This window comes from Sarcophilus harrisii, chromosome 6 (assembly GCF_902635505.1).
Source record: "Sarcophilus harrisii chromosome 6, mSarHar1.11, whole genome shotgun sequence".
Classification (NCBI taxonomy): Eukaryota; Metazoa; Chordata; class Mammalia; order Dasyuromorphia; family Dasyuridae; genus Sarcophilus; species Sarcophilus harrisii.
In genome coordinates this window covers 209,065,888-209,091,348 of record NC_045431.1, presented here as the reverse complement: position 1 = coordinate 209,091,348, position 25,461 = coordinate 209,065,888, and the positions used below count along the sequence as shown (strand labels likewise).

Here is a 25,461-nt window from a genome sequence, read left to right as displayed (position 1 = left end):
AGTAACTAATATTAACATATTAATAAGCTAAATGCTAGTTATTTCAGAACGTTCTCTAAAATCTCTATATTCAGACATATACATGCCAGAGCTGTATTACCAAGTATACATGTTTCAAATCACTAGGGAAATAGCCATTCGATGCCAATGGGATTTACCATCTGCATCCTAGCAATGCACAGATACATCATGGTACTGCAAGGAAAGTCCCATGATATAAAATCCAAGGTCTTCCTAAAATAACAGTCCTGAAACTGGGTTTATGGACATATCCACCTATGGAGATATATCAGGGATTCCCTGGATTTGGGTGGGGAAAATATGATGTTATTTTCACTAACCTCTAACTCAAAGTAATAATTTCCCTTAATTATTTAAAAACAATAATGTGAGCAAAGATCCATAAATGTCACTAGCCTGCCAAAGGGGTCCAAGATACCCTAAAATTGTAATCCCTGCTCTACTGAAACAGAGGATTATCCTATCCCTAGCTCTTCATTAATTAAAAAGGTACCATTTGTATCAGAAGATAAAATTGTCGAAGCCATGCACATATTAGGAAGATTCTCTTTGCCATTTTCCAGCAATACAGGGTAAAACTTCTTAAACTGTGAATTGCAAACCTATGTGGAGTTGCACAACTGAATGTGGGGCTTGAAAAATTTTGATTTCTTATCAGTAAATGTTTAATTTGTCTACCTATTTTACATAACTATATCTGGGATCATATTAAAATTTCTCATGTTAAAAAGAAAAATGGAAAAAAGTTTAAAAAGCTCTCAGGTATTAGCAGTTCTCCTCTTCCTTCTACTCCTGGCAATATAATTCCAAATCAGAAGCACAGAGCCACGCACAACCCAGAATCCAGCTAAATAACACCAGAAAAAAATATCTGATGCTTATGCCTTTCATCACAGCACATAGTATACTGGTAAAATATCACCTTAGACCCAAATTTTCCATTCAATTACTTTCAAGGCTATTGATGTCATGTGGCACATAGGGAGCATACTATCATGGTTGCCATGCTTACAATACCAAGGTAGGCTTCAGTCTTTAAAGTGATATCTAACAGAATTCTGGACACTTCCTGATATTGTTAGGTATTTTGTAAAACTATAATTTCTTGTTCCTCTAGTCATCCACTATTCAAAGATTTATAAAGTAGAACAATTTTTCACAGGAGAGGCAATGTGTTTTCTCTTTGACTCTCAGGGTTTACTTCCCAAGCCTGTATTCCTGCTGTAGAAGAAAGAACTCTGCCTCTTTTCAAGTGCCAGAAGAGAAAAGGCCTAGAGATGGCATGGCTTAGTAGATAAAGTATTGAGTTTAGAGTTAGAAAAATCTAGTTAAATACGATGCCATCTTGGACATGCAAGCTATGCGACTATGTGTAATTCACTTAAGCTCTCTATGTCTTTATCTAAAAAGGGGATTGATCTCTAATATCTCTCTTGTGGTACTTTCATAAAATTCAAATTAGGATAGAAGGTATTTTTAGAAATACCACAGTCTTAAAACTGATATTTTATTGATGATTTGAGGAAGAGAGAGAGAATACTAGTAATCAGAGCCATATAAAATCAGAAATTTTATTTTTATAATAACACTAATACCAGCACACCACCACCATCACTACCACCATCCTCCCCCACTCCCCCACAGGCTCTTTTGAGTCCTTTTCTTCTTATGTAAACAGTTGACTTTTTAGTTTCATGAGCATGTCTATCACACATGACAGCTTTCTGGAGTACGTGCCCTCTAAATATACATGGAAGCTTTTCATTCAGGCCTGTTTAAAGATCTCAATCAAGATCTCCCTCTTTCAGCCCCAAATGATTGGGCATTTCTAACATTTATTCATGTAATATAATAATTAGTATTAACTAATACTACTAACATCCTATTAATATCAACCAAAACATACCTTTCATTACCCATTCTTTTCTAAGAATACTTCCCAGCCAAGTACAACCATTCTTAACTTCTCAATCATAAATGCTAACAATATCTGATCAATTCACATAATGTGATCCTGCATGCTAAAAACTAGTTGCTACTTTCTCCCAGGAAAACAAGAATCTCTACTCATCACCCCTGGAAAAAATTAAGCAAGCAGGAATTTTACATATTAACTGGCTTCTTGACAGTAATTCATATTGGGGAAGTATAATTATTATCTTTAAGGGGTGATCTTACTGACCCAACAGGTTCTCAATGAGGACTTCAACTTCACATTTACATACATTGTCTCCTCCAGGAAAATCCCAAAGTATTGCACTTTGAATTTCAGTTCCTTATTTAACAACTCTCATACCTGGAATATATATATTCATTTCAACCACTACTAGTGTTTTTCTTGTTGTTCAATTATTTTTCAGTCATGTCCAACTCTTCTGTGGGTTTTCTTGGCCAAGATATTTGAGTAGTTTGCAATTTTCTTCTCCAGTTCATTTACAGATGAGGAAACTGAGGCAAATAGGGTTAAAAGTGACTTGCCTAGAGACATACAACTAAGCCAGATTTGAATTCAGGTTTTCCTGACTGCAGGTCCAGCTCTCTATCCATTGAGCCATCTAGCTTCAACCATTGCTACCATGTGACAACCCTTAGGCAAGCCTTCATGCTTTCAAAATAATATCTACTCAAACTCTGGCTAACCTCACATATATAAAATTCTAAACCAGTAATATTTAACATGGCAGATAGATAGTATAGAGAATAAAACATTTAAACTATATGTAGTTAGGAAAATATGAATTCAAAATGACATCAGACATTTATTAGCTGTGTATCTCTGGGCAAGCCACTTAACCTATACTTCTGCTTCATCTGTAAAATGGGCATAATATATAAGTTGTGAAGATCAATGAATTGATGATCAATGTAAATTAATGACTTTTTTACATAGAACCTGTTTCACAACATCCCCTGAAGAGTTTTATGGCACTAATGAGATAGGGTTGTTTTCAAACCAATTTGTTAAACTGATTCAAGCATCTAATTATATGTAGTATCCAATTCATTCCCATTGAGCAAGAAGCTATTACACATTATTTTAGGCAATACATTGTACTACATTCTTGGGAACCAAAGGAAAAAAATTGTCCCTCTATTCGAGAAGATTACATTCCATAGAAAAGATAGACTACACGGTCATAAAGCTGATAAATTTTTGATGATTTGAGGAAGAGAGTGAGAATACTAGTAACCAGAGGAAACAGCAAGGTCTTCACACAGAAGTTAGCTTTCGTGCTAAACCCTAAAGGAAGTTCAAGATTCTCATAAGTCAAAATGTGAGGAATGGATGTATTCTCATCATGAGGACAAAGGAATAGAGGTGGGCAAAGGGATATGAATTAAAGAACACTGAGTTGGCTAAAACCTGAGAATGGATGAAGGAGAAAGATTCAGTGTTGTCACATGCTAATTCCAGATAACAAAATACAAATCCAAAAATTCTGGTTATTAGAGAATTTCATTGAGCTAGAACATTTGCCAAACATTTACTTGTTTACTAAAAGTTACTGTTTACAAAGAGACTTTTTTATTCTCCTGAGTCATTCTATTTTTTTCTACTTAATAATGAAAGATAATGCCCCAAGATTATGTTCACCTGAGAATAGCAAAACTACCTTGATGTTCAATTAACTGCAGAAATCACTGTAATGAAGCAGGGACATTTTTATGGAATATTGGTCACTTCTCAGCCTCTTAATGTTTCCTTCCTGATTAATTCTATGGATTGTGGTATTATTTTGAATAGATAAGGTTATTACAGAAGACATCTTATGAGGAAACTAATATACCTCATGGAGGCCCGATACTTCAGTTTTAATCTCATTAGAGCTTTAAAAGATGTCATGTTTAATGTTACCAGTGTCTCCAATTCTTTGAAAAAAGAAAGACAAAACAAACAATTTAGCTCATGTCAACAATCACTTATCCATAACTGCTTGCCCAATGGGAATAATTGGGATAAATGCAAAATTTTGAGCAAGATCCTGGGCATTTAAAAACAAAATGTGAATGAGAGATTGGAAGAAAGAGTAAGGAATGTATGAAAGTTTGACCCACCCACACTAATTTTTTACTCTGTTGGTTAAGGATTTGTAGATCTTAGACAAGCTCTCTCCTTCAGTCTGCCTGGCAGACTTATTTGAAAGGGTGAAGGATGTTCTTTTACAACCCCTCCAACAAAGTAACACAATAGAGACTAGATACAAGCTGACAAGGTCATCGTATCCTGGGATCCATTGTGTTAACAGAAGAAGAAAATCACACAATAGTCATGGGAAGTCAATAAACGCTGAATGTAACACAAAGTGATGTGCTAGAGGATGAGGAAATTCCTGCAAAGATGGCCCCCTTCTTCATTTGACTGGAAAGCTTAGACTGCATAAAGTCAGTCAGGCTCCATGATTTCTGAGGTGAGTAGCTAAAGAAGAACATGAATTTAACTGAACTTGAATTGGGGTTTTGTTATTAGCTAAAAACATGGCCTTGGGCAAGATCAATTCACCTCTTGTAGCCTCAGTTTCCTCATCTATAACATGAAAAAAATGGCTAAGGTGCCCTAAAATTGCATTTTGCTTCTGAATTTCTGTGAATTAGGAAAGATTTAAATGACCCAAAAGAAAGCTAGGTCATATTTTTTTTTTCTAGAGAAAGTAACTCCAGGGATATTAGTTTCAGGGTTTTTTATCTTATGCCCTTGATTATGATACAGTGAAAAGAACCATGTTTCATCACAGGAAAAAGTTTCAAATCTCTTTTTTGATGTTATTACCTGTATATCTTTGGTCAAATCACAATCTCCCTGGGCCTCTGTTTTCTCATCTGTAAAATCAGAGTTGGACTACACAATTTCTGAGGCTCTTTATATCTCAAGCAATATAATTTTTGTTTTGGCTACCTACAACCTTTCCTAGCGCAATAATCATGTACAAAATGATAATATTGAAATATCAGGGATGTTAAATAATTTTCATTGTACTTTATTTAGGAAGCAGCTTCATAAAAGAATTCAATCAAAGCCATTAAAATAATTTTTTCATTTATTTAAAATTATCTATTTGTAATGTGGAAATATGTTTAGAAGAACTGCAAAAATTTAAACTTATATTGGATTATTTGCTATCTAGGGGAAAGGGAAAGTGGGGAAGGAGGGAGAAAAATATGGAACGTAAGGTTTTGCAAGGGAGAGTGTTAAAAACTACCTTTGCATGTATTTTGAAAAATTAAAAAAGTATAATTGAAATTATCTGTAAAATTCTCTTTTGTCAGAAATCTATACCTTATTTTGTAAGATTATTAAGTAATTAACATGCTTGTTACTGCAGTTTTACACTGAATGAAAATTCAATAGGAAATGAGTTTATATAAAATGTGCTTATAAACATGTCAGTTATCAACCCTATAGTCATTATCATGTAGAAGCAGCCTTGTAAATCAATAATCTATTGGGCTTATGGTTAAGAAAACCTGGATTCAAATCCTGTCTCTGATATGTACTATGTCCTTGCACAACTCATTAAATTTGTGCCTGATAGAAGAAATTATCTAAGTCATAGGAAGACTGCAATCAGATCTGCACCAAAAGAGACAGTTCCAAAATTCCAACAACCCTCATGTTTTTGTTTGTTTGTTTGTTTTTTTATTTAATAGCCTTTTATTTACAGGATATATTCATGGATAACTTTACAGCATTAACAATTGCCAAACCTCTTGTTCCAATTTTTCACCTCTTACCCCCCCACCCCCTCCCCTAGATGGCAGGATGACCAGTAGATGTTATATTAAAATATAACTTAGATACACAATAAGTATACATGACCAAAACATTATTTTGCTGTACAAAAAGAATCAGACTCTGAATTATTGTACAATTAGCTTGTGAAGGAAATCAAAAATGCATGTGTGCATAAATTAGGGATTGGGAATTTAATGTAATGGTTTTTAGTCATCTCCCAGAGTTGTTTTTCTGGGCATAGCTAGTTCAGTTCAATACTGCTCCATTGGAAATGATTTGGTTGATCTCGTTGCTGAGGATGGCCTGATCCACCAGAACTGGTCATCATCTAGTATTGTTGTTGAAGTATATAATGATCTCCTGGTCCTGCTCATTTCACTCAGCATCAGTTCGTGTAAGTCTCTCCAGGCCTTTCTGAAATCATCCTGTTGATCATTTCTTACAGAACAGTAATATTCCCTAATATTCATATACCACAATTTATTCAGCCATTCTCCAACTGATGGACATCCATTCAGTTTCCAGTTTCTAGCCACTACAAAGAGGGCTGCCACAAACATTTGTGCACATACAGGTCCCTTTCCCTTCTTTATAATCTCTTTGGGATATAAGCCCAGTAGTAACACTGCTGGATCAAAGGGTATGCAGAGTTTGATAACTTTTTGAGCATAGTTCCAAACTACTCTCCAAAATGGTTGGATTCGTTCACAACTCCACCAACAATGCATCAATGTCCCAGTTTTCCCGCATCCCCTCCAACAATCATCATTATTTTTTCCTGTCATCTTAGCCAATCTGACAGGTGTGTAGTGGTATCTTAGAGTTGTCTTAATTTGCATTTCTCTGATTAATAATGACTTGGAGCATCTTTTCATATGACTAGAAATAGTTTCAATTTCTTCATCTGAGAATTGTCTGTTCATATCCTTTGACCATTTTTCAATTGGAGAATGGCTTGATTTTATATAAATTAGAGTTAATTCTCTATATATTTTGGAAATGAGGCCTTTATCAGAACCTTTGACTGTAAAAATATTTTCCCAGTTTATTGCTTCCCTTCTAATCTTGTCTGCATTAGTGTTGTTTGTACAAAAACTTTTCAGTTTGGTATAATCGAAATTTTCTATTTTGTGATCAGTAATGATCTCTAGTTCTGCTTTGGTCATAAAGTCCTTCCCCTTCCACAGGTCTGAGAGATAAACTATTCTGTGTTCCTCTAATTTATTAATAATTTCATTCTTTATGCCTAGGTCATGAACCCATTTCCAACAACCCTCATGTATTCAAGAACTATTAGCATGGACAAAAGCAAGAACTGGGTTGCAGGCTGAAGACTACCACATAGACTGTCTATACAAGGTGATCATAATTTGGCATGAGTTACCCACTGGGATTTAGAGAACTGAATATATTTTCTCTGTACAGAGTAATATCATAGCAAACTATACCAAATTCCAGGACCATTGTTGGAATGTGTGATCAATGGAACTCAAAATAGTTTTCTGCAGCTTTACTTTCTTAGTGACTCTAAGATAGCTCAACGTATTGCTGCCAAACTCAAGTTTCTGCACTACCTTCTGGTTTCAATTGAGTATTGATTGGAAAATTATATTACTATACTTAGTTACACATCTTTCAATAAACAGGTCATAGAAGCTCTGATGTCTGGTTTCAGCGAAGGTTGAGAAACAATAAGGCAGCTCAGAAAATGAGCCAGAACCATGAAGGTCCTGCGGTCAAGAATAGTGGGGTCTAAACTATGACTTGGTAATTAACTAAGTTCTGTCATTCTTATGGACCTATATGAAGTATATCTCTTGGATATGGGCTCAGAAATAGTTCCTCAGTAAATTGAAAGATGTATCTGTCACATGAATGTGGCTGACTGAAAAGTCGAAATGGTGAATAAATCTTTTCATTCTGAAAATAAACTTTCTAAAGCAGGATTATTGGAGAGGGGAGAGAGCTGCTTAAGGAAATATCAGGGATATTCCTTTATGCTAGGCTAAAGGGAGTTGAAAGGGAACACATATTTATTAAATACTTCATTAAACTATGAGCTTGGCTCTGTCCTGGGAACTTTACAAATATACCCTTATTGATCCTCACCACGCAATATTGTAAGACATGTTATTATTAAAATCCTTTATTATACAGATGAGAAAACTAAGGCAGACAAAGGTCAATTTATTTACACAGATAGTATCTAAGGTAAATTTGATTTAGGTCTTCCTATGCTTTAGCTCTACCAGACCACTTAATTGCCTTAATAATGAGAGGGAATGCAAAAGAAAGACTTGGGGAGAAAACAAAACAATGTCTCTCCATAGGAATTTTTTGACCCATTATGACACCACCAGGTCTTGGCACGTGTTTGGACTGAAACACCGCAGGATTGGTGAAATCCAATCAAGTAGGGAAAAGCTAAAGAAGCAGCATGGGCAGATATAGGCTAGGAAAGAAGAAAGAATAATGCATTTGGAGTCAGTGAGTTCAAATCCCATTCATCCAGTTATAAACTACTGTATGACTTGTGGTAGGAAATAAATTAACCTCTCTGGATCTCTGACAGGGTTGGATCAAATGACCTCTAAGGTTCCTTCCATTTCTGAGTCTACATCCCATGCCTCTGTGAAAGTGTGCAACGTCCAAACTGGCTCAAGCAACAGCCAGAGTTTCAAGATGAACATTTTTTTGTTGTTGTTGGATCAGTAAGCATTGACTGTACTTAGAATGCTTATTCCCACAGGATCCATAGTTGAATCCATTTTTCCTGTGTCACCCAAGATCATCAAGCCAAATGGCTAACAGTTAATCTGGGAAATCTATCTGGCAAAAGTAGATCTGAAGTTATTTCTCCCCTGGCATAACAGTATTCACTAGGTAACTTGCTGTGTCTGAAACCAAATGTTTCATGAGAGGTAGAGCTGTATCTCACTGAACAGTCATAAATTATAAAGACCCATTATATGGGGACTAGTATTGCCTTTCTTTCTTGGCTCAGCATTTTATACAGTGTTGTATGTAATAATTACTTAATAAATGGTATTTAATGAGGAGGAGGATTTGGTCCAGGGATACTTTCAGTTACTAGCCAGGAGGATTTGGCTGGGAAAATGGTCTTTCATTACTTTGTGGCATCCAGTCACTCCAAAGACTAGAATACATTAGTATCACTGCAGATTCTCACAGTCATAAACACTAATTACTTGTCTGAATTGCCACCATGGGAATCTGCTTGCAAATGCCTAAGTGACCCATTTGGAATTGTCTGCACAAACCTTTTTGAAAGGAACCAAAAATACATACTAAATAGAGTAGCAAGGAATAAAGTACAAATATTTAGAGGTATTGGTGAAGCTTCAGAGAGAAAAATACCCCCCTTGGGTGTTCAAAGAATATTTTGTCTATTTTTTCTGGAAAATATACTAGCCTCCCTTCTAGCACTGATTTCTTTATTCTGGTTTGCAGAAAAGTATTAATTGTAACTCATAGGTATATAGTGATTTTAATTTAAGTGACTTGAGTTGATCTTTAAAGCAGCTACGAAAGGTGGGTACTGTTATTTCTCCTCATCTTTTTTTTTTTTTTAAAAAACAGATGGAAAGCCTGAGGCTTAAAGAGGTTCAATTATTTTCCCAGTATGAGAGGTAGGATTTGAACCAGACTCTGAGAACAGTACAGTACTCATTGTACCATACAGCCTATCTTGGGACTCACAATTTAGATAGGCCATGATTACATATCACACTGTTCAGGAGCTTTGTTTGTCAGTCTCACACAACTGAGGATTCAATATCTCAACCATTTAAGTATTTCCTGTACCCTTTCCTTTTAAAGAAATGTACTATTTATTTTTAGGATTTTTTTTTTTTGCTTCTCCTTATTAAGAAGGCAAAAAGTGATATCAAACAAATATGAAAGCATGAACAATTTTTCTATATTAGCAATTTTACAAAAAAAAAGTGAAAAAATTGTACTTTCATCTGCACTTAAAATCCTTTACTTCTCTCTCTTGAGGTAGGCAGTTGGTTTTTAAAATAATAAGTCCATCAAAATTGTCTTGGATTATTGTCTTGATTACAAAACTTAAATCATTCAGAGTTGACTGTAGTGTAATATTGTTATTACTGTGTACAATCTTCTCCTGGCTCTGCTCACTTCACTTTGCACTAGTTCATATAGGTCTTCCCAGGTTTTTTCTGAACCCATCTGTTCAATCATTTTTATAGCACTTTTCTTTCATATCTGGGCAGGAATGACACACTAGCTGAAATTCTAGTTATTACTGGATAAATAAGAATCACTTTTAATGACAGTTTACCTGAATGACTATTGGGCAGCTGATGGCACAGTGGATAAAGTGATGAACTTGGAATTAGAAATACATGGGTTCAAATCCTTTCTCAGATATTTACTACCTTTGTGACCTTAGAACATTTTTTCTGAGATGCTTTGGGACCAAAAGACCCTCCAAATCACATTTGCCCATGGGGAAAACTATGAACCACTATGAGGTCACTGCTTAGGTAAGACACTGAGAAGTAGGGAAATGTGAGAGTAACTCATATGAGACTTGAAAAACCTGGCAGGAAAAAATGAAACCATATGATAGCTTCTTATTTTAACTAAGTATTTTTGTTAACTTCGTGTTCGGTTCACTTTTTTCCTTCCTGATGAAGTTTATTTTGTCAGGGCTTGTTAAATTTGGGCATCCTGGGACAAAGCCTCAAATGCCTTGACCTAGCTTTAGTTCTAGTGAAGATTTCTTTTATTTAATAAGAACGGGATTTTGTTTTGTTTTTCTTTGGTTTAACAAATTAAACTTTTCACTCATAAAAATTTCTTACTTCACCATCTCACCGTTGTAGTGAAGTGGTTTAGTTTATAGCAAATCAACTTGGAAGCCCTGAAAACCTGTGTTTAAGTCTCGGATCTAACATAATATTGGCTGTGTGACACTGGGAATGTCACTTAAATCCTCAGTGCTCTAGTCTGGGCAATTTTTAATCTATAAACAGCCAGACAAGGACAAACCTGATTTTGGAGAAGGACACTCCTCACCAGGGAGTTCTTTATGTCAACAAAATCCAATCTCCATCACTATTCCATTCCACCATCAGTTAATGTAGGACATTAGTCTGTTATTGAACCTTAAGTCAAACATGCATCTTGGGTTAATAAAGCAATCACATTCTCTGTCTACACTAGGCTACAATAACTAGTCAAATTTAGCCCCAAATCTGTCAAATAATGGTCAGTTTCACTCAAACAAATAACTCGTAGAGAGGTCATTCAATTTATTCTACTGCCTTCAGGCAAACTGGATCTAATCCATTCAGACAACCTTCAGGATGTCTTGGACAGGCAATTCTATAATCTCCACTGACAGATAACAAGTGCAACTGAGTGGATTTTTCACATCCAGATGAAGGGCTATATTTAATCCAAAGTGACTTCTGGTTTGAGTCACATGACTATTATTGACATTTCCTTGACTGTGTTTTTGACATTATACCCAATCACAGATCTTTTCCCCTTCTAAGGAAAGTAGGATTAGAAAAAAGCTGTGCTGCTGAGATGGTTATTTATAAAAAAAAAAAAAAGCAAACATAAAAGCAAACTTGACAAATCTCAAATTTCCCCTTCATTGTTTCACTGTTTGGTTTGTCTAAAAGACTTCTATAATTCCCGTAGTAGACTTTATTTCTACGTATTGAAGGTAATCTTGTAATTTAAAGGATAGAAGACTTAGAAGTTTAAGAAGTCAAGAAAGTTCTTGGGTTATTTTTTATAATCTTAAATGAGAATTGAAGAAGATTTTATTTATTATTTTCATATAGATGGTATGAATGTACTGTCTTGATGCCATTCAAGGGAAGGTCTTCATTAATGGCAGCCTTCCCAAGATTTTTCATTCTCTTGAATAACAACGTATTGTAGCAGAAGTATACAGCTAACCTTTTGTGGGCTTCTCTATTCTGCCAAGATTATGATTAAGTCCAACACCCATTTTGGCATTTGTTTGTAATTGTTCCAATCATTTTTCAGTCATTTCCAACTCTTTGTGATCCTACTTAAAGCTTCTTGGCAAAGATACTGGAATGATTTGTCATTTCTTTCTCTAGTTCATTTGACAGATGAGGAAACTGAGGTACACAGCATCGAATGACTTGTCCAGGGTCATATAGATAGTATGTTAGGTCAGATTTGAATTCAGGAAAATGAGTCTCTCTAACTCCAAACCTGGCCACCTAGTTGCCCAATTGTTTTTTGGGAGGAATATATTTATTTCAAATATTTTAAATGACCATCCAAAAATGCTATTCTTTAATGAATGAAAATGTCTATTTCCTTTATTAAGCATCTTCTCCAAGCAGCTTTCTTTGTTTTGGTGAAAGAGGAAAGAAAGAAGAGGAAGATGACAAAGTGGAAGAAGAGGAGGGAAGAAAAGAAAAGGTCACAAGCAGAGGGAGGAGAAATCAATATATTAACAAGCTCTTACCTTTTGTTAGGCACTAAGCTGGAAATGCAACATACTGAATGTAACAATACCTATTCACTAGGATCTTGCATTCTCAAAAGTAGGGAGAAAAAGGAGGGAAAGGTATTCACTATCCTTTATAAATCAACAGACTGTAAAACCTCATAACACAAAGACTAAAATATCTTTTATAATCCAACAAATTCACTGTGCTGGAACCTTAGTATCACTATAGATTAAAAAATAAATAAACCTACTACCTTTACCTATTTGAACACAACTGTAATCATGCATAAAAATCTTAGGAGGAAAAAACCTTTCTAATGATAAATAAGCTGAAAATTGATTTTTTTTAAATCCTAAAATAATATTCAAACCATGCTGGTATAGAGTAAGAGTCATATCATCCTTATCATCCTGCCTGCTACTATTCTTGGATTGGCAATTCTTTCTGTGAGCCCAGAGATGACCTTCCACTCTGATATATGTATTCAACCTCAAAAAGCAATCAGTTTATCCTCGTGCACTACTAAACTTGAAATAAAAAAAAAAAACAACTTTTATTGGGTAATGACTTGTCCCCAGACAATACCTATAAACTCCCCATAGAATAGAAGGTGAGAAGAATAAGAACAGAAAGCAGAGTCAGCGTATCCCATGTTAAAGTTTACAATATCTTGTTTCATTTAAGCTTCATACAACTTGATATAGGAGACATTATAATTATTAAACCATCACCCCATTAGATAGATAAGGAAAGAGGCTCAGAGAGAGCAAGGAATTCCACAGTTATATGGCTAGTGTCAAAGCCATTCCTGCCTTTAAAATCCAGGGCACAAACTACCTCCTACATTTGGTTCTGCTAAAAAACAGGAGCTGACTTTTTTTTTTTAAACCCTGTAAGACTATGAATGATTAAATCACAATATTTTTTGCTAGCACTGCTTTTATGATTAGCTGTATTCTTTAGTTGTCATACTTTATACAATATATAGATGGGTTAAGGAAACTGTTCGGTCTCCACCACTCAGCAGCACGACTACCCAAGTGGCATGTGGAATTAATTAAATGGTTCAATCCTCTACAAAAGCAATATTACTCAGAGGAGACAAGTGGATAGTCTAATTAAAATGTCAAAACCTTTGTTGGCACAAATGGAAACACATATTCTAGAATTTAAAAGATGGCAATATATTCACTCCTGAAGTCTAAGAGGATATATGTATATGTCCCAGAAGTCTTAGAGTAGTTTTCAGCTATTATTAAATATTTTAACAACCATGTATATCTCTACCTAATTGTTGAGTCATTTCAGTCACATCCAGTTCTTTGTGACCCTATTTAGAGTTTACTTGGCAAAGATGTTGGAATGGTTAGTCATTCTCTTCTCCAGTTCATTTTACATATGAGGAAATAGGCAAATAGAGTTAAGTGATTTTCCCAGTATCACACATCTAAATTTAACTGAGGTCTTCCTGATTCCAGGAACTGGCACTTTAACCATTCCTATCTGGTTTCTATATATTTATGTATTATACTTGTCTACATTTGTAACCAGTAATTACTGAATACAATCAATCAACACACCTTTATTAAGATCTTACCATCCTGTGCTAATCACCAAGGATTGAAACAATCTCTAAAAAAAAATATATCAATTTATAAACATATAAAAATAAGTAAGAGACAGTTCAAACTTAAACAAGTCAGAGAAGACCTTAGCAATCGGGGGAATTCAGAAAAACCATCATGTTTCAGATGGAAAGTACCAAGACACAGGTGGGAGATTATGGAGTGCCACATGTGGGGACCAGGAAGAGGGTCAGTTTAGTTGGAACTTAGAGTATGGAGAAGGGAAGAGTAATGAATAATGAGACCAGGAATGAGGCTGGGTGCAGACTATGAAGGGCTTTAAAAGCCAAACAGAGAAGATTATATTTATCCTAGAAATAAATGGGAACCAGTAGCATTTATTGGGTAGGTGGGTATTATAAAATGTGTTCTGACTTTGCAGGTTTGTCTAACAGCAAAGACCATTGGGAAGAAAGAAGAGAAATGGCTGCACTTTTATTATCAAGATTCCATAAGGATAGTGAGAGATGACATGCTGGTTGATATTACTAAGTGAAACTTCTTCTGGAAATGCTGAATGGTACTATCACATAAGAGACAAACACTAGAATCAGAGGTCCAGGGTGCAAACTTGCTATTTGAGGCTTACTATCTTATACTAATTACTTAGATTTATTTGGGGAAATAATTTAGGCTCAATGGACTTCAATTTTCTTCTATTTAAAATGTCATTTTATATTAGATAGTTTCTGAGTCCCTTTTCATCTCTGGAGGCAAGCATGTTATTTAATGTGTTTGCATTCTTCACAGTAGAATGTATATACACACACACATACACACACACACACATTCTCCTTGTCCTTTGTTTTAGAAGAGGACCAATGATTTCATGAGGTGACATTTTGACTTTTATATTAATTAGATTTGTGAGACACAGTTGTACACAATTTTGGTGTCTCTCTGTGTTCCAGAGTTACTGAAGTGACAAAAATCAAGACAATTAGTGAGATGCAGGATGCAGTGGATGGCTTTGGTTTTAAATGCTCTATAGCTCTTGCTTCAGCCTCCTTCAGGACCATTGAAACAAGTTGTTTTCATTCACTCAGTACACCAGGGGATGCTTCACCTCCTTGGGGTAGACACCTCCCCATCCCTATCACTTAATATAATGCCTTATGGCTAGTAGGCGTCTAATTACTATTTATTGAATTGGAAATAATGGGGGATTTTAAATCAGCAGGGATATGGGTTCCAATTCTATCTCAGACATTATTTTTCTGACAAGTCCGCATCTCAATTTAGTCATTAGTAAAATAACTTGTTATTTTTTCATTGGTAAAATGAAGAGAGTTATAATCTCACCTCTCAGGGTAGTTGAAATCAAAAGAGGCAAGGTAAGAAAATTGCTTACAACCTTAAAAATGTTAGGTTTCTCAGCTATTATTTCTAAAACCCCCCCCTTTTTTTTTTTAACACAATTCAAGCTTATATTATTATTATTTTTTTAAAGACCAACATCTCCTCTCTTTGGAATCAGGGAGCCCTTTAAGAGGAACCTGAGCCCTGTAGGGTTCAAAGTGAAGGACATTGTGAAGAAAGGTTAACATCCACATCCACACACACATATACACTGAACCTAAAAACCAGAACTTCAAATTCCAGAGTTCAATAAAAGGTTAAAATGAAATTTTCAAAAAAAAGCACTAACAAATTAATATTTTAGTGAGGGCAAAAAGGTTTTTGTATAATGAATAAAGTAAAATTATTTTATATGATCATTTTACCTTGATTGCATCCTTTTAATTTTCTATTTTTACTTGTTTTATGTTATAAATAATATATTCCTATAGCAACAAGCTATGTAATATATGAATAACTATAGATTTAGTTGATGTGTATAGAGAAATATTTTTTATTAATAAAGGTTTGTGATAAACAACAACAACAACAAATAAAATCTAAGCTTATGAATAAAATTCTTTTTGCAGTGAAAAGCCAGTAGGTCAGTAAAACAATAGGTTGCCTCTCTTTTTGGGCCACAGTTACAAGATAATCATAGAAACCCCAAGGTTTAAAAATTTATGCAAAGTTGACCGCATCCTAGAAGCCTATATTTAAGCTCTCCAGGCCTCAGTATACAAATCTGTTAAATTACCATCGGAATAACCCCATCAAGTAAAAGGCCCTATAATAAAGTAATTTCAGACACTGCAAGAAACCGCAGCATACTGCTTCATAATAGACAAAAGAGGGTTATTATTTTTTCTCTCCAGTTAACCTCTATACATTATAGAATTGTCTCTGCCTAGTTTACAGCTGAGTCAGGCAGTTTTTCCCTCCTGGATGGATCACTTTAGGCTAATCACTTCTTTATGCACCCACAATGGGGAGCTTCTCGCCTAATAGGAGTAGTTTTTAAGTCTTTTGTCAGACTGCAGAATGTCTCAAGCTTACTAGGGACAGTGAGGGGGAAAACCGGGGAGGGAAGGGTTTCACTCAGAAAGCAATGGGAATTTTTCCCATTGGATTATTGGGTAACCTTCAGTTCTTTCATGACCAATAGAAAAAAGTCCAAGCTATGAGACAAGCCTCAAACAGTCTGAGATTGTAGGAAATCACCAAACTGGCCCGAAAGTCATCCTACCTCAAAGAAATGACTTTTCTTCTATATATAAGATATACAGGCTTGACACATATTTATTTAAAATATTTAAATATTTTACATATTGAAAGGTACCAGCATAAATCATGCTTCTACCAAAAGGATGATATATCATGTACGACCCAGTGAAGAGAAGGCTAACTTTCATATCCAAAGACTTACTTCAAATCAGAGTATTCTGTTTATTGACAATATAATAACATCGTGCAAGCTAATTAACCTTTTGAAGACTCGTTCCTTGGTGGCAAAATGAATGAATTAGATGAGATAATCTTGAAAGTCACTTCTAGTCTCAGTCTATGATCCTACATTCTGATAAGTATTTGTACACATTCATGTACATGTGCGGATATGTATATTTACATGTCTGTGCATAATATCCATCCATATATATATATATATATATATACATATACTCATATGTGAAATTATATGTAATTTACAACAGTAAGAATAATCATTTCCTGAAATGAGCCCTGCCTTTCCACATCCCTAATAGCTACCCAAGTATTTAAACATGTTTCTCCATTATTTCCTTCACTTTTCTCACATGAAAAAAAAATGACCCTTTTCCTTTTCTTTCCCTCTCTCTCCTTCCCTCCCTCCCTCCCTTCACCTCTCTTTCTTCCTTGGCTTAAGTACTATGTCATGGATTTCCACTTCCATTTCCAATCTTGTTGTTATTGTTCAATTCTTTGTGACCCCATTTGGGGGTCACATTTCTTGACAAAGACACTGGAACCATTTGCCATTTCCTTTTCCAGCTCATTTTACAGATGAGGAAACTGAGACAAAGAGGGTGATGTGATTTGCCCAGGGTCACATAGCTAGTGAGTGTCTTCACACTGGTACTCATTGTACCACCTAGCTGTCCTATTGTTACTTATTTCTAAATTCTCTTATAATTTGAGTTTGGCATTTATACAATTCAAAATATTTCCATAAAAATAATTGATGTTTTAATTACTAAATCAAAGGACTTTATTCATTGTTGAATGTTATTGTTGAAGGATGTTATTCTTGTTGACTTCTATGTAACCTTTAACCTTGTCAATAGCTCTTTTCTTCAGATTCTCTTTCCTTTTTCAGTTTTCATGACATGGCTCTAATCCTCTTTTCTCAAGAATATTTCAAGTCTCCTTTGCTAGATCTTTATTTAAGTCACATTCATTTATTGCCCCACCTTACACACCCCCACACACAATCTATTCTTTTTCTTCCTATATATTATCTCATCTTATGAAATTATCTCTTTATCAGTTCAATCTTCATTTCTATTCACCTGATTCCCTGATCTATATATCCAACTTTCTTTCTCCCTAGCTCCAGACTTTTAGCATCAACTGCCTTGTGTAAATTAGATTTCTTCTAGGCAACTCAAACTCAACATGGTCAAAATAGAGCTTCTCTTTCCCCCAAAACCTTGATCTCTTCCCAAATTTCCCATTTTTGTCAAGGGCATTGCCATCCTCCCAATCACTCCCAATCCCACTTCTGTAAGGAGCAAAGCCTCCCCTAGTCATTCTCCTGCTACTGTTTCCTTCCTTATAAGATTTCCATGTATTAAACTACATATGTATCTTATATATCCTCGATTATTTGTATGTCTCTCGTTAGAATGTGTCTTCCTCAATGGAAATGGTCATATTTTTGCCTTCCTTGTTATCACCTGCACTTAGCAAAATGTCTGGTATAGAATAAACAATAAGTACTTGCCCGTCTGTGTCTTGCCATACTCTTCCATTATCTCCTGCTGTAATACTCCTGGACTCCTGGACACTTGGACACCACTGTTGGGTCCCTGATCTCTGATAGATGAGCTTTCCAATTATCTTGCCTAAAATTGTATTTCTACATCACTATCTTGCTACTTAAAAACCATGCCATCTCTCCCAAACTTCTTCTTCTGGGGAAGTAATGAATTTGCATAATAGATAAAGTACCAGAAAGACCTCAAATCCCATCTCCAATACTTAACTAGCTGAATCATTCTGGAAAACTCTCACTCTACCTCTGTCTAGTTCAGTTTCATCAACTATAAAATAATGTTCATAATATCATCCACTTGACAGGTTGAAAAGATCAAAGAGGGTTCATAAGACATTCAGGAGACTGGCAGGAATATAGAAATTACTTAATAAATGATTAATTCTTTTCTTCCTTTTAGCTCCCATTTATGTTTTGTCTTCTCCCATTAGAATGTAAACTCCATAGGGGGAGGGACCATTTGGGTTACTAGTAATAATATCCCCAAAATATATCCCAATGTTTAGAATATAGTAAGCATAATAAATTTGTTATCATTTATTTATTCATCCAATGATACGACAAGCTTTGGTTGTTGATGGTTAGGTTTTAATATACATCAAGACCCATTCAATAATTCAAAATTCAAAAATTATGGAATTAAATAGAGCTATAAAGGATCTCATGGGATATGTAGTCCAATGTGTACTTAAATAGACATCTCCTATGAGATCATCCAACCTTGTTTAGAAGACTTCTTAGGAAGTGATTACTTTTGGACAGATCTAATTCTTAGCTAATCATTCCTTACTCAAAGAATCTATCCACTTCTCTAGACCTTCTAACCACTGCTTCTTATTCCTCCCTCTGGGGTCAAGCAGAACCAGTCACAAGCACTGTTACACATGACAACCCTTCATATCACTGAAGTCTTAAGTTTAACTCTCTCATATCCCCAAGGCCATCTGTTAGTTCACTCACCCTCCACAGAATTAATGTTCCAGCCTGAGATTGATGACTGCATGTGGTGTGCAAAATTAAGCTCTAAAATGAGCACCTGTCAGATCAGAGTAATTAGAAATCTCCTGGGGGAGACCACATGCCATTGCTCAGCATATCACTCTGATGTTTCATTTTCACGACCAAGAAATTTTAATCTTGAGGATACACTATCAGAGTTTCACTAGACACATTTATCTATGAAATATTTTTGGATTTGAAGTGGATTTTCAGAACTTATAAAAACTTATCACTCCAGTGGGAGTTGAATTATGTGGGGAAGAGAGGAGGAAATCAAGCTGAAATGAAGGGGTTAATGGAAGGATTCAAAGGAGAGGAGGGACAATGGGACTCTGACACATAGAAGGAAGAGGTCTTAGTGGAAGTGGTCTTTGTGCCACAATGTCATTCTTAAGATGTCACAAATAACTTGCTTCAAGAAACATCAAACAGAGGAATTATTCTGATTATAATATAATTTAATTCAACAAGTATTTATTTACCATTTACTTATTGCCAAACACTATACGAGTCCCAGGGATTCATGACAAAAAATGAAAATGAGAAAGCCTGCTCTCAAGGAGATTAATTGTTGTTGCTCAGTCCTTTCAGTTGCATCCAACTCTTTGTGAACCTATTTGGGGTTTTCTTAGCAAAGACAATGGATCATTTTGTCATTTCCTCCTATAGCTCATTTTATAGATTAAGAAATTGAGGTAAACAGAATTGTTAACTTGCCTGGTCACATAGCTAGTAAGAGTCCAAAGCCAAATTTGAACTCAGGAAAATGAGTCTTGACTCTAGGCCAAGTGCTCTATTCACTGTTACCTAAAAGCCCCAAGGAGATTAAATACTAAACTCTTATTTTCCAAGGGGTTTAAGGTTTTCTTTTTCTTTTTTTTATTTAATAGCCTTTTATTTACAGGATATATGCATGGGTAACTTTACAGCATTAACAATTGCCAAACCTCTTATTCCAATTTTTCACCTCTTACCCCCCACCCCCTCCCCCAGATGGCAGAATGACCAGTAGATGTTAAATATATTAAAATATAAATTAGATACACAATAAGTATACATGACCAAAACGTTATTTTGCTGTACAAAAAGAATCAGACTCTGAAATATTGTACAATTAGCTTGTGAAGGAAATAAAAAATGCAGGTGTGCATAAATATAGGGATTGGGAATTCAATGTAATGGTTTTTAGTCATCTCCCAGAGTTCTTTCTCTGGGCGTAGCTGGTTCAGTTCATTACTGCTCCTTTGGAAATGATTTGGTTGATCTCGTTGCTGAGGATGGCCTGGTCCATCAGAACTGGTCATCATATAGTATTGTTGTTGAAGTATATAATGATCTCTTGGTCCTGCTCATTTCACTCAGCATCAGTTCATGTAAGTCTCTCCAGGCCTTTCTGAAATCATGGAGGGACTGAACACTGAATTTTGAGTCAAAGAGCCCATTTCAAACAGTAGTTCTACCATTTATGAAACTTCTGACATATAATTTATTTTCCTCTGATATTCATAGTCTTCAATTGTGAATGATGAGATAATTAGAATGTTTCTTTCTCTCTAAACCAATCCTGTGATTGTATGCATTGAGATCTTGAGCATAAAAGCCATTTATTAATTAGAAGTCATTTATTATTTATCCCAATATTACTGGGATAATCCTAATATTGCTCCCAATTGACAATCCCAAATATTGCTTCCCAGCATTTTATTACTATCTGATAGACTCTGTTAGTTCTGCTTAAGAATGATGTGAGCTCAGCATAGTATATTTTTTTCTTTTAATGAATGATGTATAATTTCATTTTTTCTTCATAATGTGAAGCAGTTTCTCAAAGGGCACATTTTTAGATTTCAAAATGATAAATTTTAATTATTACTAATAACCTTCAATCATATGAATTCATTTTCAATTATAATCTGTTCAGGATGAAGACCATGAGTGGATAAGTGACTTGCCTAGGGTCCCGCAACTACTAAATACCAGAGACGCTACTTTAATATAGGTCTTATTGATCCCTACAATTGATCCATGATTCCATTCTGTCTTCACGTACATTATTAACATCCTACAATTTCTTTATCCAAAGGAATTACAGAATTACAGATACCTAATTCTTCTCAGTCTCCTACTTTACCCTTATTTTATAGATGAGGACACTGAATCCCACCCAGAGAGACAAAAATGACTTTCCAAATGTCAAAGCACCAGAGAATGGCTATGACCCAGATATCTTTACCCTCTTCTCCATCCCTGCCTAATGTTTTAATTCAGGACTGTCTTTATGAACATATGTGAAAGGGCAGTTGGCAAGCCTAAATCAGTGTCATTTGCATTCAGGGTGGCAGGAAATGCCTTTGGCCACCTGTATTCCTTATGTAGGGTTTTTCCTGACTCATGGAGAGAAGCCTTTATTGGATCACCTGGATATGTCTGTCATGGTTCAGACATCTATTTGTGGCTGCCCTATCTCCAGGTACTAATCTCATGAGTTAATTTATATTTTTTTCTATTCCTACATAAAACTCTCCTGATGATACACAGTGAAGGAAAGGAAACATGGCAGCAATTATTCAAGGATGGAGAAACAAATATATGTGTATAGGCTCCAGCGAAAAATTTACTTTTTGTACATTATTGATCCGTAAAAACTGCAATGATTCTTCCAGAGCCATTGGTATCTACTAGCAGTGAAAGATTTAATTTACCCAAATTTAGAATCCATTTCAAAATCATGGATCTTCATTTAAGAGTTTAAAGTAGCGCATGGATTTTATGTACTGAGTAACTGAAATTTATTTTTTTTCCTATTGACGACTTATATAAGCATGAAAATATAGGACAGGAGACCTAGGAGGGATATTAGAAAATATTCTGTCTAATCTCACTTTGCAAATGCAATATGTGAGTCTCAAATAGGTCAACACACATGGCTGAGGTCAGAGTCAGTGGCCACCAATGAGTGGACATATATAATGAGCATTTATTGTCAATTGTTTATTAGCATGGTTCCTAATCTCAATAATGTTGTTATAGTTTAAGCACTTACTGTAACAGTCCCAGAGCACAGGATATCATAGCAAAGTTCTTGGTAGGTTAGAAAATCACTCAACAAAAAATAAAATACGGGGATGGATGCCAGGAATTATAAAATCCATTCTTGGTTTGACCACTAATTGGAACTGGCACAATTTTGGGTCTGCTATTCAATCTTTCTCGACTTCAGTGACCTCCACTGCTAAATTAGCTGGTTGATTGCTACAAGTCTTCTCAGTATGGAGATGTTTCATGTGTTCCTGAGCATCAATAGGTTTAAAAAAAAATCAAAGATTTGGATAATGTAATGAAAAGGATTTAGGCTGCAGATGAAACAAAGTTAACTGTGGCAGCTGGCACTTTGAGACCTCCAACCAGAGGTCAATATTGCCTTGCTCAAAGTGAAGTGCTGTAATAATAGTTCATGTTTATATAGCACCTTATTTATATCTTCTCATATGATTCTCAAAAAAATCCATAGGAGGTGCTGTTATAATCTATCTCTGTTTATGAAGAAAATGATTGGATCTCAGAAGTGAAACTACCCAAGCCACACAGCTAAAACATTTCTGGGGGAGCATTGGAACTCAGATCTTTCTAATTCTATGTCCACTCTGGCTAATAATGCCATAATCCCTTTCTTATTCTTACACACTAATCAGGAAAAACCTTATGGAAATAAGTTCAGGAAATAGTAATTGAGGAAAAATAACAACAAACAAATAAAAACAAAGTCAGCAAATGGCTACATAGGCTTTATGGAACAGTTGAAAAAGTCCTATGGTCAAAATAAAACAAAAGATGAATATTAGACTTCAGAGCACAAAAAGCTCTATTCCACTCTGGGAGACATTTCTATGTCTTCAAAGTAAGCAATGTCAAGAGGCAGAGATAGTGGAGTGGTGGTAAGGTGAGTAATGATCTCCCCTATACAATCTGTTGGAAAGGGATCTAGAAAAAGCACTAGACCACATTTTCTTGGAGGAATACAGGAAAAAAGCTCTCCAGCTGAGAACCACATAGGGAGAGAGACAAGGAGGTCTGTGAACACTGGAGACAAGGTCAGCCCAGGAGGGACAGAGTAGGACTCAGTAGGTCTCTCCCCATACTGTGGCACTCGAAGACAAATATGGATCACTATTATAGGGACGCGTTTGAACTGGCAGCTTTGTCCCCCACTGCCCAGTTCCAGGTCAAAGATACAAGGTAGGCAGGGAAATCCTAAAGGAGATTTAGAAGCTAGCACCAGCAAGGCATTTAGCCCCATCTGAAGAGGAATAATCAAGGCAGGAATCCCAGATGGAAGGGGAACCTACACTTCGGCCACTCTCAACCAACAGAGCTTTCCAACTAGTTGGGAGTAACTGAGTCCAGCAGCAGGATACCTTTGCATGGATAGACCCAAACCAGTCAGGAACTAGGAAAGCTGACCAAGGGGCACCAGTGAAATTTTCCCCTCTATCAAGCCACTTTAACGGCACTAAAAGCTTGATGGTCTTCTGCCCTTCCCTAAGATCTTGAAACAAACAATATTAAATATCCCAAGAAATCAGGAATAGGACTAATTCAGACCTTCCCTCCAGAAGTGTGGTAGAGTCCAGTCTTAAGATTAAACCTGACTTTTCTGAAATCTGCTTGTTCATTAGTTTCTATTGCACAATAATATTCCTTTATATTCATATGCCACATCTTATTCAGCTGTTCCTCAATTGATGGGCATCCCCTTAATTTTCAATATTTTGCCAACACAAAAAGGGCTCCTATAAATATAGGAAGGAAGTAGTCTAGAAGAATAAGTAAACAAACAAAAATAATGGTGCAATAATTAGCTATTATGGTGTCAAGAGCACTCACAATATAAGTGAGGTTCAAAAGAATGACTCCAAAATATCTATAAGCAAAGTCTCAAAAACAATGTTAAAATAAACACTCAAAGTTCTTGGAAGGAATTAAACAAAAGGGTTTTTTCCTTTTTTTATTAAAAAAAAAGGTCAAATGTGGGAAAATTAAGACACTAATTCACCATTGGTAAAGTTGTAAACTGATTCAATCATTCTGGAGAACAATTAAGATGTATACCCAAACTATGGTACTCTTTGATCCAGCTATACCACTCTCAGGTCTGAATCTCAAAGAGATCATAAAAATGGGGAAAGGACCTACATGTACAAAAATATTTATAGCAGCCCTTTTATGGTGGCAAAATATTAGAACACTGAGGTGATTCCCATCAATTGAAGAACAGCTGAACAAGATGTGGCATGTGAATAAAAAAGAATATTATTGTTCATTAGAAAATAATGATCAGACAGATGTCAGAAAAACCTTGAAAGACTTGTACAAACTGATACAATATGAAATGAGAAAAATCTCAGGAAAACACTATATACAGTATCAGCAATATTGTGTGGTATCAGTAATATTGTGTGTTGGTCATTTATGACTGCTCTCAGCTCTTCTCAAAAACACAATCATCCAAGACAAATACAAAGGACTCATGAAGGAAAATAATATTCATCTCTGAAAAAGAAATGATGAATTTGGAATGCAGGGCTAAATATATATTTTCTCTAACTTTATTTTTTCTTTTGTTTTTATTCCTTTTGATAAGTTTCTTTTTTACAACTACTATGGAAATATGTTTTACATGATAGCACATTCAAAAACAATATCAAATAACAATATCAAACTACCTACCATCCTCATGAGAAGAGAAAGGATGAAGAAAGGGAAAGAGAGAAATCTGAATAGCAAATTCTTGTGAAAAATGAATGCAAAAAATTTCCTTGACATGTAACTGAGGAAAAAATAAATACTATTCAAAAATGGCAAAAAAATCATTTTGAATAACTGGAATGAGTGCTTGAGGAACTAGTTGAAAAAGAAATGAGAGCTATGAGGGGAAATGACAAAAAGAATCAACAGTTTGACTCAAAAGGTACAAAAGATTGCTCAAGCATTAAAATTGTTGAACATTAAAATGAATCAAATAGAAAATAATGACCTCCAAAGGGCAAGAAGAAATAGTAAATGGTAAATAGTAAATCAAAGTCAAAATGTTGGTCACATAGAACAAAATATAAATTATGTCATAATAAAAATGATTTGGAAAACAGATTGAGGGGGCGAAATAAGACTCATAATAAGACCTAAATATCGTAATTCAAGAATTCTAAAAAACAAACAAAGAAAAAT

At 35.2% G+C, this 25,461-nt stretch overlaps 1 protein-coding gene and 1 long non-coding RNA gene across 3 annotated transcripts in view; one reads left to right on the top strand and one right to left on the bottom strand.

The window, feature by feature from the left end:
- Nucleotides 1-25,461, bottom strand: part of NELL1 (neural EGFL like 1) — an 842,535-nt gene that overhangs the window by 193,764 nt on the left and 623,310 nt on the right. The gene's annotated exons all lie outside the window — the stretch shown is intronic.
- The window catches only part of LOC116419811, a 38,259-nt gene that overhangs the window by 12,339 nt on the left and 459 nt on the right, over nt 1-25,461 (top strand). The window contains exons 2-3 of the long non-coding RNA XR_004230115.1: nt 7,003-7,111; nt 14,251-14,388. This is a non-coding gene — a long non-coding RNA (uncharacterized LOC116419811). The remainder of the gene's footprint in view (nt 1-7,002; nt 7,112-14,250; nt 14,389-25,461) is intronic.